The sequence below is a fragment of the Carcharodon carcharias genome, chromosome 19, assembly GCF_017639515.1.
Source record: "Carcharodon carcharias isolate sCarCar2 chromosome 19, sCarCar2.pri, whole genome shotgun sequence".
Classification (NCBI taxonomy): Eukaryota; Metazoa; Chordata; class Chondrichthyes; order Lamniformes; family Lamnidae; genus Carcharodon; species Carcharodon carcharias.
Window position 1 is genome coordinate 111,491,475 of NC_054485.1, and position 14,959 is coordinate 111,506,433.

The 14,959-nt window shown below is 44.6% G+C and overlaps 1 protein-coding gene across 3 annotated transcripts in view; it reads left to right on the plus strand.

Annotated features, from left to right (window-relative positions):
- Positions 1 to 14,959, plus strand: part of csnk2b (casein kinase 2, beta polypeptide) — a 66,318-nt gene that overhangs the window by 890 nt on the left and 50,469 nt on the right. Inside the window, exon 1 of one of the 3 annotated variants that reach the window (XM_041213514.1) lies at positions 59 to 199. The exons of 1 other annotated variant lie outside the window; for it this stretch is intronic. The gene's annotated coding sequence lies outside the window, so the exon portion shown is untranslated. Of the gene's footprint in view, positions 1 to 58; positions 200 to 14,959 lie in introns of those variants that run through there. One more of the 3 variants, XM_041213516.1, reaches the window with a different exon arrangement.

Consider the following 14,959-nt stretch of genomic DNA (forward strand, 5'->3'; position numbering starts at 1 on the left):
CGGAGCGCTGCCTTCTCCTCCCCCATTTCAAGGAGAGCCACATTTTGTGGTGCTGTCTGGTTCTAAGGTGGCTGGACCCCTCCTACCAAAAATCACCCAGGTAATCGCCTGTGAATTCAAAACATCAAACCTGGAATAGAGCTGCTGACCGTCTCCCGGGTGACAGATTAGAATCTCTTGCTCTTTTTATTTTTATGAGGTATTGCTCTTAACTTCCCTCTCCATTGAACATGATCTGTTTCAAATTTATGCATGCCTCTTTTGGATGGTTCTGTAGGTCTTCCGAGGTGAAACTGGGGGTGGGGGGGGAAGACCCTCTAGCATCACCTTGTTTATAATCACTGTATTTGCTGGTTTTGCTCCTGCATTTATTTAAATTCTGAGTTCGGGTTGCAAGGTGCAACGAGCTGAGTTTGTAATCTCACAGCTACTTAAATGTAGAAATGATTTGATGAATTTTTTTCATTGTTTAGATATTTTGAAGTCTTGCGGAAAAGTAATTGGCTCAGCTGAACGGTGAACTGCAAGGATTACTTTTCATTGCTGGCTGTTTGGTTTATTCATCTGTGGAGTAATGGAAAATAATTCTCCCTGCAGTTGTGTGTTTTGTTTTGTTACTTGAAACTCAAAGTAATGTTTAATGTTTTGAAGTAGGGGTCTCTTAGCTATCGTTGTATTTCTAAATGTATGGGTGCACTTAGTGTTAAATGTTATAAGTATTTCAGTCCATGCATAACTTACTGAAAGGCTTTCTGAAGCATTTGAGAGGGAATTAGATGATTATATGTTTCTTTTCAATGCGCATGGCTTTGGGGAGAAGCCAGGTAGGTGAATTGCCCATTCAGAGAACTGTGCAGAAACGATGGGCCAAATGGCATCCTTCTGTGCTGTAACAATTCTGTGATTCTGTAGTTTATCTTTTTGGCCATTTTCTTTATATAATCTTCCAGGGATTAGGGGATGAGAGACACAAATTTCATTTGGGAGTCATTATGTCTCCCAGATGGCAAACCTCATGATGCAAATTCAAAACAAAGTTGACCTCCAGTGGCTGCCTTGGTGATCCAATACATAAACAAGGCAAGTCTGAAGAACTTTAGGCAGTGTTTAGGATTAATCATCCAACCTGGCTCACTAATGTAACATGGAGTTGAACCTGTCACAGAGCCTCTGCTTATCACCCCGCCAGTTATGGCAGCAGAAAGTTTACCAGTTCTCAGTATTGGTAAGGTGTTTGGTTTTAAGTGGTTAATCTTGAGCAGTATACCCTTGTGCACTGCACCCTCCTCAGCACCTCAGCTTGGACTGGGGTGCTGTATCCCCACAAGCTGAGAGCATGCACTGTTAGGCAAATTTAGATGGTACAAGTGTTGAATTCTCAGTACCATGATTGTGTAACTTTTGAATGTGACTTTCTCAAATCACTTTGGGCTGACTAAAAGTTTTCATGATGATGTTATGAAAACTATGTGACATGAAAAATAGGAGCAGGCGTAGGCCATTAGGCTTCTTGAACCTGCTCTGTCAGTCAGTATGACCTTAACTCCCCCTCTTACTTGTCTGCCCCAATAACCTTTGTCAACACACAATCTGTCTAACTTGTCCTTTGAATGTATTGAATGATCCAGCCTCCGCTGTTGCCTGAGGAAGAGAATTCCACAGACTAACGTTTCTCTTCGTCACTGTCTTTTATGGGGGGCCCTTTATTCTGTAATTGTGCCCACTAGTTCTAGATTTCCACCCAGAGGGAAACACCCTCTCAACATCCACCCTGTCATGTCGTTCAGAATCTAATTTCTTTTACTAAGACCCCCTCATGCTTCTTAACTCCAAGTAGAGGTTCAACCTGCTCAATCTTTCCCTGTCAGACTAGCTGCACATCCCAGGCATCAGCCTAGTGAACCTTCTCTGAAGTGCCTCCAATACAGATATGTTCCTCCTGGATCTTTATTATTGTGGAAACAATGCCTCATTCATGAAATTTTGCGGTCCTCTTTTTGAAAAGATTTGTATTTCTTCAGTACCTTTCCACAGCATCAGGACGTACTTGACAACCGCAGAAAGTGTAAGCGCGACTGTAGTATAATGTAATGCAAAAATCAAGCCCCTACAAATATCAGTGTGAGAATGACCAGTGGTTTAAGTGGTGATGTTGATTGAGGGATAATTATTGGTCAGGACCCTGGGGAGAACGCAGCTGCTCATCAAAAATTGCATTTGTGGCAAGGGTGATGGAATGTAGTAAGGAAGTGTTGTTGCAGCTGGGCTGGACCTTAGACCACACCTCAAGCATTGTGTACAGTGTTGGTCTCATTACTTAAGAAAGGATATAATTGCATTAGAAACCGTTCAGAGAAGGTTCTCTCGACTGATTCCTGAGATGAAGGGGTTGCCTTACAAGGAAAGGCTGAGCAGATTGGACCTGTATCCATTGGAGTTTAAAGAATGAGAGGTGAAAGATCCTGAGGGGTCTTGACAAGGTGGATCCTGAGAGGATGTTTCCCCACGTGCGGGAGTCTAGAACTAGGGGACACAGTTTAAAAACATGGGGCCTCCTGTTTAAGACTGAATAAGAAGAATTTTTTCTGAGGGTCATTTAGTGTTCGGAATTCTCTTCCTCAGTGACCAGTGGAGGCTGCATCATTGAATATGTTCAAGGCAGAGTTGGATATATTTTCGATTGGCAATTGTCAAGAGTTATTGGGCGGGCTGGCAGGAAAGTGGAGTTAAGGCCACAATTGGATCAGAAGTGACCTATTGAATGTCAGACCAGCCTCGAGGGGCCAAATGGCCTAATCCTGCTCCTTTGGTTCTAAAATGGTGTCATGCTTACGTTCACGTTTGTGTCCTTGGTTTGACGTCTCATCCAAAAGACGACACCTGCACCAGTCCCTCAGCACTGGCCTGGAGTGTCAGCCTCTCTGTATATCCTTGAGTCTCTGAAGTGAGACTTGAACCCAGAAGCGCCTGACTCGGAGGCAAGGGAATGCTACCCAGCGAGCCACGACTGAAAGATGTCAGGCTTCCAAACAGCAACAGCACCACGCTTTTTAAAAAAAAATACCATCCCCCTTCAATTTAAAAAAAAAATTACAGCAATCGGTTTACATTCCACAGTGTTTCATAACATTGATTTAAACACCTGGACTAAACCTTCCTTTGTAGTTGGCTGCATTTCTTCAGATGAGGTGAAAGGAATCAAAAAAAGCTTTGTTAACTTGGAAGGACCTGGGGTTTGCAAGTCACTTCCTGCACGATAAGCAGCAGCACGATGTACTTGGCTGTTTTGTCTTTCATGAGCTGTTAATAATAACTTGTTTTTAGTTAACGCTTATGGTTTCAAAGCTGCCCAGTTCTCCTTCACTTGCTGACGTGTATTCTTGGCAGGAATGTAACAGTAACCATCAAGGAAAACCAGGAAGCTTTCATTGTTTGAAAGTGAATTTCAGCAATAAAGGTACCGCTTCGTAGTGTTGATGTTGAATTAAAGTTGATAAAAATGTAGAAGAGGCATCCTGTCTGAATAAGATGCATCCCAGCTTAAAGAGAAGTTTAAGTGTTGAAGTTGCAGAGGCTCCAATCCTTTTTGGATGCAGGAGTGGTGCTGGGGAACTGCAGGATTTCAAAACTTGCAGGGCCAACCTGGCCACTGTAGGCCAGTCACCCTAGCATTAGTGCTGAGGAATCTTTTGAAGGCATCAACCTGCAACAAAATAAACTGGCATTTGGAATTGTATGGGCATGGATTTGTTGATGGTGATCCGTGTTTGAATAACTTGACTGGGTTCCATGAAGCAATGAGAGGATTAATGAGGGTAGTGTAGTAGGTGTGTGGGGGGGGCGGGGGGCGGGGCGGGGGGGGGGGGGGGGGGGGGGGGGGGGGGGAAGCTTTCATCGGGCATTTGACAAAGTGCCACCAAGTGGACTTGCTAGCAAGATTAAAGCCCATGGGATTGAAAGGACAATGGCAGCATGAATGCAAAATTGGGACAGAGAACAAAGTTGTGGTGAACAGATTTTCAGACGGGAGGGTAGTATATGGTTTTATCTCTACCTTATAGCCTATTCCGATCCCTCCACACCCCCACTAGGGCTATCTGTACCTTGTTCGTCCTGCTTTCTACCCCTAATGTCACCTATTAGCACATTTCTTAGCTAATATCACCACCGTCAACACCTCTTTGTCCTTTTGTTTATGACATCTTCTAGCAGTCTCCACCTATCATTGGCCCTCTATCCAGCTCTATGTGCCACCCCCCCCCCCCCCAAAACCAGCTTATATTTCACCTCTCTTCTATTTTTCCTTAGTTCTGTTGAAGAGTCATATGGACTCGAAATGCTAACTGTGTTCCTCTCCGCTGATGCTGCCAGACCTGCTGAGTTTTTCCAGGTATTTTTGTTTTTGTTTTGGATTTCCAGCATCCACAGTTTTTTGCTTTTATCTTACTGTACAGCCATGTTCCCCAGGAATTGGTTTTTGGATTACTGCTCTTTTAGATATAGATAAACAACAACCTGATCAAACAATAAGTTTAAAGTTTAAAAGATAATGTGAAACTTGGAAATGTAACACGGTGCAATTGTGACAGACTTCCAGAGGATGTAGACTAGTAAAATGAGCAGTCACACAGTGGATGAAATTTAGCGTAGAGTAGCGTGAAGTGAAAATTAGCTCTCGTGGCGCAGTGGGTATCGTCCCTACCTCTGGGCCAGAAGCTCTGGGTTCAAGTCTTGCTTCAGGACGTGGAAGGTGGATTCAGAATGTGGCCAAGCAGGTTGATCAGCCTGTAAGTCCTTCCAAAACCCCTGATGGCAGGCGGTAAGAGCGGGAGTCACTCCTGGTTAGCCACATGCAGAAGGCAACATCAACCCACTGCAGTACTGTGCCCGAGCATAATCCTGGACCAATCCAGTAGAAATCCAGTCCCCTCTTAGGAGGAGGTTAGACAAATTTGCTAACAAAGGAATCAAAGGCTATTAGGGGTAGGTGGGGATATGGAGTTGAGGCCACAATTCGATCAGCCATGATCATATTGAATGAGGCAGCAGGCTCGAGGGTGACGTTTCCTACTGCTGCTCCAAATTCGTGTGTTTGTAATGTGTGCATTGGGCTAGGGTCATGTTTTGCACATTGGATGGTTTGAGCTCTGACTCTCTTCTATATGTCACAGGGAGTTTAATATTGAGACCACCTTCCCATATAAATAGGCATTTGTTTGAAAATCATTTTATTAGCGTTCCTTCTGGAAAGCAATCTGAATGAGAGGAGAGGACACAAGATGTTGGCAACTTAATCCTCTGAGCACTGAGAGCTGATCTGTTTTCACAGGGTGAACTAATACTGTGAGTATTGCTGAGAAAAGAGACCTGTTATCAAAGCTTTTCATTTTGCAATCACCGGGGCAATGCGCTCGCCTTCAATCAGAGTCGACCTGCCTAGTTTCAGTTTGAGTAAAGTGGGCAGGTAACTGTTCCATGCTGCGTTCTCCATGACAATGCCTCTGCCAGTCAGAGTCCACTTGCCAACCAATTGGCACACTCTTCTTCTCATGCAGTATAAATTGTTGTTCCCCTGTTACTGTTGGTAATCTGATGAGTGTAAGATGCAAAGCTTCTACAGAATGTCTTTTTTTTTCAGCAATATCCAGTTCTGTACTACCAAGTATCTATAACTAATACCTCACAGTTGTTTGTATATGTTGATAAACCTCTGAAAGTAATTTTGATCCAGAGAAGCAATCATCATTAGTATAGAGAAGGCTAAGAGGAAATTTGATAGAGCTATTTAAAAATCATGAAAAGTTGAGGTAGAGTAAATGAAGAGAAGCTGTTTCCAATGGCTGAGGGAATGCTTGTCAGAGGGTGCAAATTTAAGGTGATTGGCAGCAAAGTGGTTGGGATTTGGCATTCCACTGCCTGTTGATGCAGTGGAAACAGATTCAGTAGTGCTTTCAAAAGGAAATTGGATAAATACTCAAAGGAGAAAATAAAAATTGCAGGATGATCCTTGAGGTTTCCGGTGGCAATGGTGTAGGGATGGAAAGCGAAGCTATCGCTGGCAATTCCCTGGCAATAACTCAATCCATCAAAATAGAAAAAAGCCAAGATAGTTCCATTCATAAAGATAAAAACAAAAAAACTGCGGATGCTGGAAATCCAAAACAAAAACAGAATTACCTGGAAAAACTCAGCAGGTCTGGCAGCATCGGCGGAGAAGAAAAGAGTTGACGTTTCGAGTCCTCATGACCCTTCGACAGAACTTGAGTTCGAGTCCAGGAAAGAGCTGAAATATAAGCTGGTTTAAGGTGTGTGTGTGGGGGGCGGAGAGATAGAGAGACAGAGAGGTGGAGGGGGTTGGTGTGGTTGTAGCGACAAACAAGCAGTGATAGAAGCAGATCATCAAAAGATGTCAACAACAATAGTACAATAGAACACATAGGTGTTAAAGTTAAAGTTGGTGATATTATCTAAACGAATGTGCTAATTAAGAATGGATGGTAGGGCACTCCAGGGTCATGAGGACTCGAAACGTCAACTCTTTTCTTCTCCGCCGATGCTGCCAGACCTGCTGAGTTTTTCCAGGTAATTCTGTTTTTGTTTTGGATTTCCAGCATCCGCAGTTTTTGTTTTTATCACTCAAGGTATAGCTCTAGTGGGGTTTTTTTTATTTTATATAATGGAAATAGGTGGGAAAAGGAAAATCTTTATAATTTATTGGGAAAAAAAAAAGAAGGGGGAAACAGAAAGGGGGTGGGGATGGGGGAGGGGACTCACGACCTAAAGTTGTTGAATTCAATATTCAGTCCGGAAGGCTGTAAAGTCCCTAGTCGGAAGATGAGGTGTTGTTCCTCCAGTTTGCGTTGGGCTTCACTGGGTGTGGCTATGGGTACCCGCATGGGCCCCAGCTATGCCTGTCTCTTTATGGGGTATGTGGAACATTCCTTGTTGCAGTCCTACTCCGGCCCCCTTCCATAACTCTTTCTCCGGTACATCGATGATTATTTCGGTGCTGCTTCATGCTCTCGTCAGGACTTGGAAAAATTTATTAATTTTGCTTCCAATCTCCACCCCTCCATCATTTTCACGTGGTCCATCTCTGACACTTCCCTTCCCTTCCTTGACCTCTCTGTCTCAATCTCTGGTGATAGACTGTCCACCAATATCCATTACAAACCCACCGACACCCACAGCTATCTCGACTACAGCTCCTCACACCCCACTTCCTGTAAGGACTCCATCCCATTCTCTCAGTTCCTTCGCCTCCGTCGCATCTGTTCCGATGATGCTACATTCAAAAACAGTTCCTCTGACATGTCCTCCTTCTTCCTTAACCGAGGTTTTCCACCCACGGTCGTTGACAGGGCCCTCAACCGTGTCCGGCCCATCTCCCGCGCATCCGCCCTCACTCCTTCTCCTCCCTCCCAGAAACATGATAGGGTCCCCCTTGTCCTCACTTATCACCCCACCAGCCTCCGCATTCAAAGGATCATCCTCCGCCATTTCCGCCAACTGCAGCATGATGCCACTACCAAACACATCTTCCCTTCACCCCCCTTATCGGCATTCCGTAGGGATCGCTCCCTCCGGGACACCCTGGTCCACTCCTCCATCACCCCCTACTCCTCAACCCCCTCCTATGGCACAACCCCTTGCCCACGCAAAAGATGCAACACCTGCCCCTTCTCTTCCTCTCTCCTCACCGTCCAAGGACCCAAACACTCCTTTCAAGTGAAGCAGCATTTCACTTGCATTTCCCCCAACTTAGTCTACTGCATTCGTTGCTCCCAATGTGGTCTCCTCTACATTGGAGAGACCAAACGTAAACTGGGCGACCGCTTTGCAGAACACCTGCGGTCTGTCCGCAAGAATGACCCAAACCTCCCTGTCGCTTGCCATTTTAACACTCCACCCTGCTCTCTTGCCCACATGTCTGTCCTTGGCTTGCTGCATTGTTCCAGTGAAGCCCAACGCAAACTGGAGGAACAACACCTCATCTTCCGACTAGGGACTTTACAGCCTTCCGGACTGAATATTGAATTCAACAACTTTCGGTCGTGAGTCCCCTCCCCCATCCCCACCCCCTTTCTGTTTCCCCCTTCTTTTTTTTTTCCCAATAAATTATAAAGATTTTCCTTTTCCCACCTATTTCCATTATATAAAATAAAAAAAAAACCACTAGAGCTATACCTTGAGTGCCCTACCATCCATTCTTAATTAGCACATTCGTTTAGATAATATCACCAACTTTAACTTTAACACCTATGTGTTCTATTGTACTATTGTTGTTGACATCTTTTGATGATCTGCTTCTATCACTGCTTGTTTGTCGCTACAACCACACCAACCCCCTCCACCTCTCTGTCTCTCTATCTCTCCGCCCCCCACACACACACCTTAAACCAGCTTATATTTCAGCTCTTTCCTGGACTCGAACTCAAGTTCTGTCGAAGGGTCATGAGGACTCGAAACGTCAACTCTTTTCTTCTCCGCCGATGCTGCCAGACCTGCTGAGTTTTTCCAGGTAATTCTGTTTTTGTTTTATAGTTCCATTCAGCTGGTCTCGAAGAGGCACTAGAGGAGGTTGTAAGTGTGGATTTCTGCAGATAGGAAGGATTAAGAGGGATAGCTTGCCATTATAATGGTCACAAAGATTGTCATTTTTGACTTCGATAAGACCACAAGATGTTGCTACAGAAGTAGCCATTTGACTCATCGAGTCTGCTCCACCATTCAATGAGATCATGGCTGACCTGATAACCCTCAACTCCACTTTGCTGCCTTTCACCATAACCCTTGATTCCCTTACTGATTACAAACCTGTCTATCTCAGCCTTGAATATACTTAACGACCCAGCCTCTACAGCCCTCAGTGATAAAGATTTCCACAGATTCACTACCCTCTGAGAGAAGAAATTCCTCCTCACCTCTGTCTTAAATGTGCAACCCCTTACTCTGAGATTATGCCCTCAGATCCTAGACTCTCCCACAAGGGAAAACAACCTCTCAGCATCTACCTTGTTCAAGCCCCTAAGAATCTTAAATGTTTCAATAAGGTCGCCTCTCATTCTTCTAAACTCCAATAGTACAGGCCCAACCTCTCTTCATAAGAAAGGAGATAAGGATTGTTTCTGAATGGTGGAACAGGCTTGAGGGGCTGAATGGCCTATTCCTGCTTCTATTTTCTCTGTTTTAATATCGTAGAATGTCTGGAAATCTGATTTGAAGGATTCGACCTTGGAATTGCAGGAAAGGATTTGGGAGTTGACACCGTGTTCAAGTGCTTGGAAAAGGCAAGAGAGGTTCGAGATGGGAGTGGGGGGGGGGGGAGGTGGTGGACAAATGTTTGTAAGGACAAAGGGCTGAAATATTTTAAGAGCGGTGATGACTGTAGATTTGAAGGGTGGTGGGGGAAAGAATACCCCAGGAGAGGGAACCGTTAACAATATCAGCTAATACCCAGCCCAGGAAGGGAAGTCAGCTGGGCAATAACTGGGTTGAATAGGATGACTTGGACAGGAAGTGGGGCTCATGGTGAGGATGAGCTCAGTGAGAGGAGTCATGAGGTGTTGAGATAAGAGTAGTTGGAAAGAAACTCCTCACATTGGCAGAAGGGTCTATCACCAAAGGACACTGATTTAAGGTGATTGGCACAGGAGGAAAACCTTTTTATTTAACGCAGTGAGCGGTTAGGCTCTGGAATGCAGTGCCTGAAAGGGAAATCAAATTGATTTGTGCCTTTCAAAAGGGAATTAGATAATGGTTTGAATGGGGAAAAAAATACTGGGCCACGGGGGGAAAAAGCAGGGGAGTGGGACTATCTGGATATCTCTTTGAGAGCTGACATGACAGTCTGAATGGCTGCCTTCTGTGCTGTAACCATTCTATGATTCTATATGGGGAAAGATCAAGGGAGTGGGGCTAAATGGATTGCTCTTTGAAGAGCCACCAACTTAATAGACCCTTTCTTTCTATGATGCATTTCGGCAGGAATATTGAGAAGATGCAATATAAACATAACGGTCCAATTTTAAAGCTGGCTGTAGGAACTGAGACACCTGACTGAGAGATTTAGCTACATATTCTATGTGCCTGGACAAGTTGCAAAAACCGGTGGCATCCTTGCTTCTATTAATAGAGGAATCTACTGCAAAGGTAAAGGCAGAAAATGCTGGAGATACGCAGCAGGTCTGGCAGCATCAGCGGAGAGAGATTTGTCCATGATGAAAGCTCAGAACCTGAAATGTTAACCCTGCTTCTCTCTCTGCGGCTGCTGCTAAACCTGCTGAGCGTTTTCTGCTTTGATTTCAGATTTTCAGCAGCCGCAGTATTTTGCAGTTGTAAGCTTCACTGGAGATTTGGTCAGAGGTGCTCAGGGTGATGTAGGATTTTGTTAAGAGTCACCTAAGAAGGAATTGTTTCCACTGGCAGAAGAGTCAGTGACCAGAGGGCATAGATTTAAGGTGATTGGCAAAGGAACCAGAGGGTGGCATGAGGAAACTTTTTTTCCGGAATTGCACTGCCTGAAGGGTTGGCGGAAGCAAATTCAAAGGGAAAATATTCCCAGGAAAGAGCAGGGTTGTGGGATTTATTGGATGTCATGTGTCAGCTGTGGCTTGTTTGGTAACACTCTTGCCTCTAAGGTTTTAGGATCAAGAACCCACTCCAGGCTTGAGTACAGAAATTGAAGCTGGCCTTGCAGTGCAGTACTGAGGGGGTGCTGTACCCAGAGGTGCGCCTTTCGGATGAGAGGCTAAACTGAGGCCCCATGTGGCCTCAGCTACATTCCCTCCTAACCCTGGTAACCTTTGACTCCCTTGTTAGCCAAGAATCTATCTACCTCAACCTTAAAAAAATTCACCCCCACCTCCACTGCTCTCTGGGGCCAAAGGCTAACGACCCTCTAAGAGAATAAAAATTCTTGCTATCTTAAATGGCAGACCCCTTTAGTTGTAACCTGTCCGCCTGCTCAAGTGGATGTAAAAGGTCCCCTGGCACTGTTTCAAAGAAGAGCAGGAGAGTTCTCTCTGTTTATCCCTCAATCAACCTCTCAAAAAAAGCACAGGATCTGGTGGTTATCACATTGCTGTTGCTGGCAGTTTGCTGTACACAAGTTGGCTGCTGTTCCCCCTACATTACAACAGTGACTACACTTCAAAAAGAACTTCATGGGCTGTAAAATGCTTTGAGGCGTCTGGTAGTCGAGAAAAGCCATGTCTGTGTATATATACAAGTCTTTGAGCCTCTTTGGTAGAGCTATAATGGGCCGAGTGGCCTCCTGTGATGTTATTGTATGATTCGAAGAATTGTGAGTAGGTGCTTTTCAAATGTTGTTAACAGTGTCAGTTTCTTCAGTGTTCCAAGAAAGCTTTGTGGTATTGAGTAATTACAAGTTCAGGAAACTGACCAGGCTTTGTGGTGCGATGTCTTCCTGCCGGCTAGCTAACAAGTCTCATCTGAACCAGAGAGCGAGAAAGTTCAGTGGAAAAGCATTGGAACCGTGGATATCTCTTTAAAGAATGGAGCTGCTTCCAATGATACTCGTTGTTAATTTGGTCAGACGCTGTGTTTAAAAATTGACATGAATGACTCTTTAAAAGCGGTTTCACGAGTACTTTTCAAAAAGGGGAAGCGGGTATATATTTGGAATGGAAACCATTGCACAGCTGTGGGGCAGTGGCATTGGTCTTTCAGAGCACTGACGCCAGCAAGGTGGGTTCCGATCCTGTGTTGTGAGGGTTCAGTTACTCAGTGCCTACTGCTGCAACAGGAGCAACATTAAGAATTGCTGGACGGGCTTAATGATGCAGTCAGCATATGCCTGCTGAACCACGGAAGGATTAGTTTATCGTTCTAATTTTAACGTTGTGTAAAGCCAAGATGTTCAGATGGGAGCTTCTAGATTTCAGGGTGTTAGTCAAGAGGATCAGAAGGCATGTGACTGTTCCCCATCCAGCAATAGCCTGGAATAACCTAGTGATGAATTGTAAATAGTATGTTCTGGCGGGGAAGGAGGCGACGCAGACTTTACAGAACCTCCAGTCATTTCGAAAGTGTCCATTATTTCTTCCTGTACCTTCCACTTTTTGAATCCTTGAAGGACATTTTAACTCATCCTGCTGCCCTCCAGCTCCCATGTGTATTGGTGAAATGGCAGTGTGTGATTAAAACAAAAAAACTGCGGATGCTGGAAATCCAAAACAAAAACAGAATTACCTGGAAAAACTCAGCAGGTCTGGCAGCATCGGCGGAGAAGAAAAGAGTTGACGTTTCGAGTCCTCATGACCCTTCGACAGAACTGTCGAAGGGTCATGAGGACTCGAAACGTCAACTCTTTTCTTCTCCGCCGATGCTGCCAGACCTGCTGAGTTTTTCCAGGTAATTCTGTTTTTGTTTTGTGTGTGATTAAGACAGTCTCGTTGTGCACCAGGCGCGCTCCATGTTTATTTAAACCCCACCCCAACCTCATTGGAGGATCCATTTAAGCTGCTGTTTGCACAGTTGTCCTGCTTCTTCTGTGTACAGTACCATGTTTAATCAAACAACAAAAACCTGGCTGGGCAGCTTAGCCAACACTCCTACGCAATCAGTTCCCACTTGTTTGCATTCCTCTCCTTCCGGGAATGTTTTTAACAAGGATACTGCTCAGGGGAATCAGGTCAGTAATTTTTAATGTTGGGTGCTGTTTAATTTGTCAGCTCGGAGTGCTTGGACTGTTGCATACTCTGCTCTTGAGTCACGGACATGGGCTGAAGCTTCACTCCAGAGACTGTAGTAGCAAATTTAGACCTTAGAAATGCCCTGAAGGAAAGCTGCACTGTCAAAAGTGCCATCCTCCTGGCCCACCCCCAAGACCTGTGTTCTTAGCTGGAACATAGGAACAGGAGAAGGCCATTCAGCCTGTCGAGCCTGCTCTGCCATTCAATTGGATCATGGCTGATCATCTACCCCGAAGCCACTTTCCTGCGCTATCTCCGTATTGCTGGAAATGACATGAGTGGTATTTCTGATATGTGGATGATATGTTTGCTATATTTAAATCCACAGCTGCATGTCATAAACTTCCTTGTGCCTTAAAGGCTCCATCCTGCACTCAAATTCACCTTTGAAATGGAGCAGTCCTTTCTGTATTGGTTGAGAAATCTGCTGGGGGTTCTCTTCCACGGTCTATCGCCCGCCTACCTTCACTGGTCAGTACACGCGTTGAGATTCTTCCAGTTCCACATGCTATAAGATCAGCCTAGTAAATAGGGCCCGAGCCATTTGCTCACCAGGCAATCTTGATGCTGAAATAGGCATCCAGCGGGATAATGGTGACTCTGATCAGCTCATTTCACGCTGTATATCACACAGACTCATGAACAGGCTTAAGGCCGTCACTTTTGGCCCTGAAAAGTGCCCAGTCTACCTCCAATTACCTGGAAGGGGAAGGGATCTCAAAAACTTGAGCAACAGGTGAAGCAAGCTGTTCCATGCTGCTACTATATAGTAGCAACAGGAGTGTTCACCACTAACAGGATGCTGCTGTCAAGCTAAAAAGACATTCTGCCTATCACAAATGAGTAACATGGTATATGAATTTTAGTGCAGGTAGATGTAAAAGATTCAGCACAAGGGAGTTCTGGTATTCCTGCTAATACTTATATCCTTTGCTGAACAGTCTAAACAGATCTGCTCATTTAATTTTGTTGTTTGTGGGATCTTGCTGTGTGCAAATTGGCTGCCATGTTTCCTGTATTGCAGCGCTTCAAGAAGTATTTTGCTTGTAAAACACTTTGAGATATCCTGAGTCTATAAAGGCACTATGGAAATGCAGAGCCTGTGTATTTTTTTGATGAACTTGCCTATCCTGGTAATAGCAAAAAAACTGTGGATGCTGGAAATCCAAAGCAAAAACAAAAATACCTGGAAAAACTCAGCAGGTCTGGCAGCATCTGCAGAGAGGAAAACAGTTAACGTTTCGAGTCCAAATGGTCCTTCAACAGAACTAAGTAAAAATAGAAGAGAGGTGAAATATAACCTGGTTTAAGGTGGGGTGGAAGGGTAGAACTGGATAGGGGGCCAGTGATAGGTGGAGATAACCAAAAGATGTCACAGACAAAAGGACAAAGAGGTGTTGAAGGTGGTGATATTATCTAAGGAATGTGCTAATTAAGGGTAGAAAGCAGGACAAGCAAGGTACAGATAGCCCTAGTGGGGGTGGGGTGGGGTAAAGGAATCAAAAAAGGCTAAAAGGTAGAGATAAAACAATGGATGGAAATACATTTAAAAATAATGGAAATAGGTGGGAAAAGAAATGAAAAATGGCCAGCAACAGGGAGGTCTGGGTTCCTGTCGCTTGCCAGTTCAATACTCCACACTGCTCTCAGGCCCACATGTCTGTCCTTGGCTTGCTGCATTGTTCCAGTGAAGCCCAACGCAAACTGAGGAACAGCACCTCATCTTCCGACTAGGCACTTTACAGCATTCCAGACTGAATATTGAGATAAAAACAAAAAAACTGCGGATGCTGGAAATCCAAAACAAAAACAGAATTACCTGGAAAAACTCAGCAGGTCTGGCAGCATCGGCGGAGAAGAAAAGAGTTGACGTTTCGAGTCCTCATGACCCTTCGACAGAACTCATTGAGTTCAACAATTTTAGATCATGACCTCTCTCCTCCAACCCCACCCCCTTTCCGATTTCCCCACCCCTTTTTTTCCCACCTACTTCCATTATTTTTAAATGTATTTCTATCCATTGTTTTATCTCTACTTTTAGCCTTTTTTGATTCCTTCACCCCACCCCACCCCCACTAGGGCTATCTGTACCTTGCTCATCCTGCTTTCTACCCTTAATTAGCACATTCCTTAGATAATATCCCCACCAACACCTCTTTGTCCTTTTGTCTGTGACATCTTTTAGTTATCTCCACCTATCACTGGCCCTCTATCCAGCTCTACTTGTCCCACCCCCCATAAAC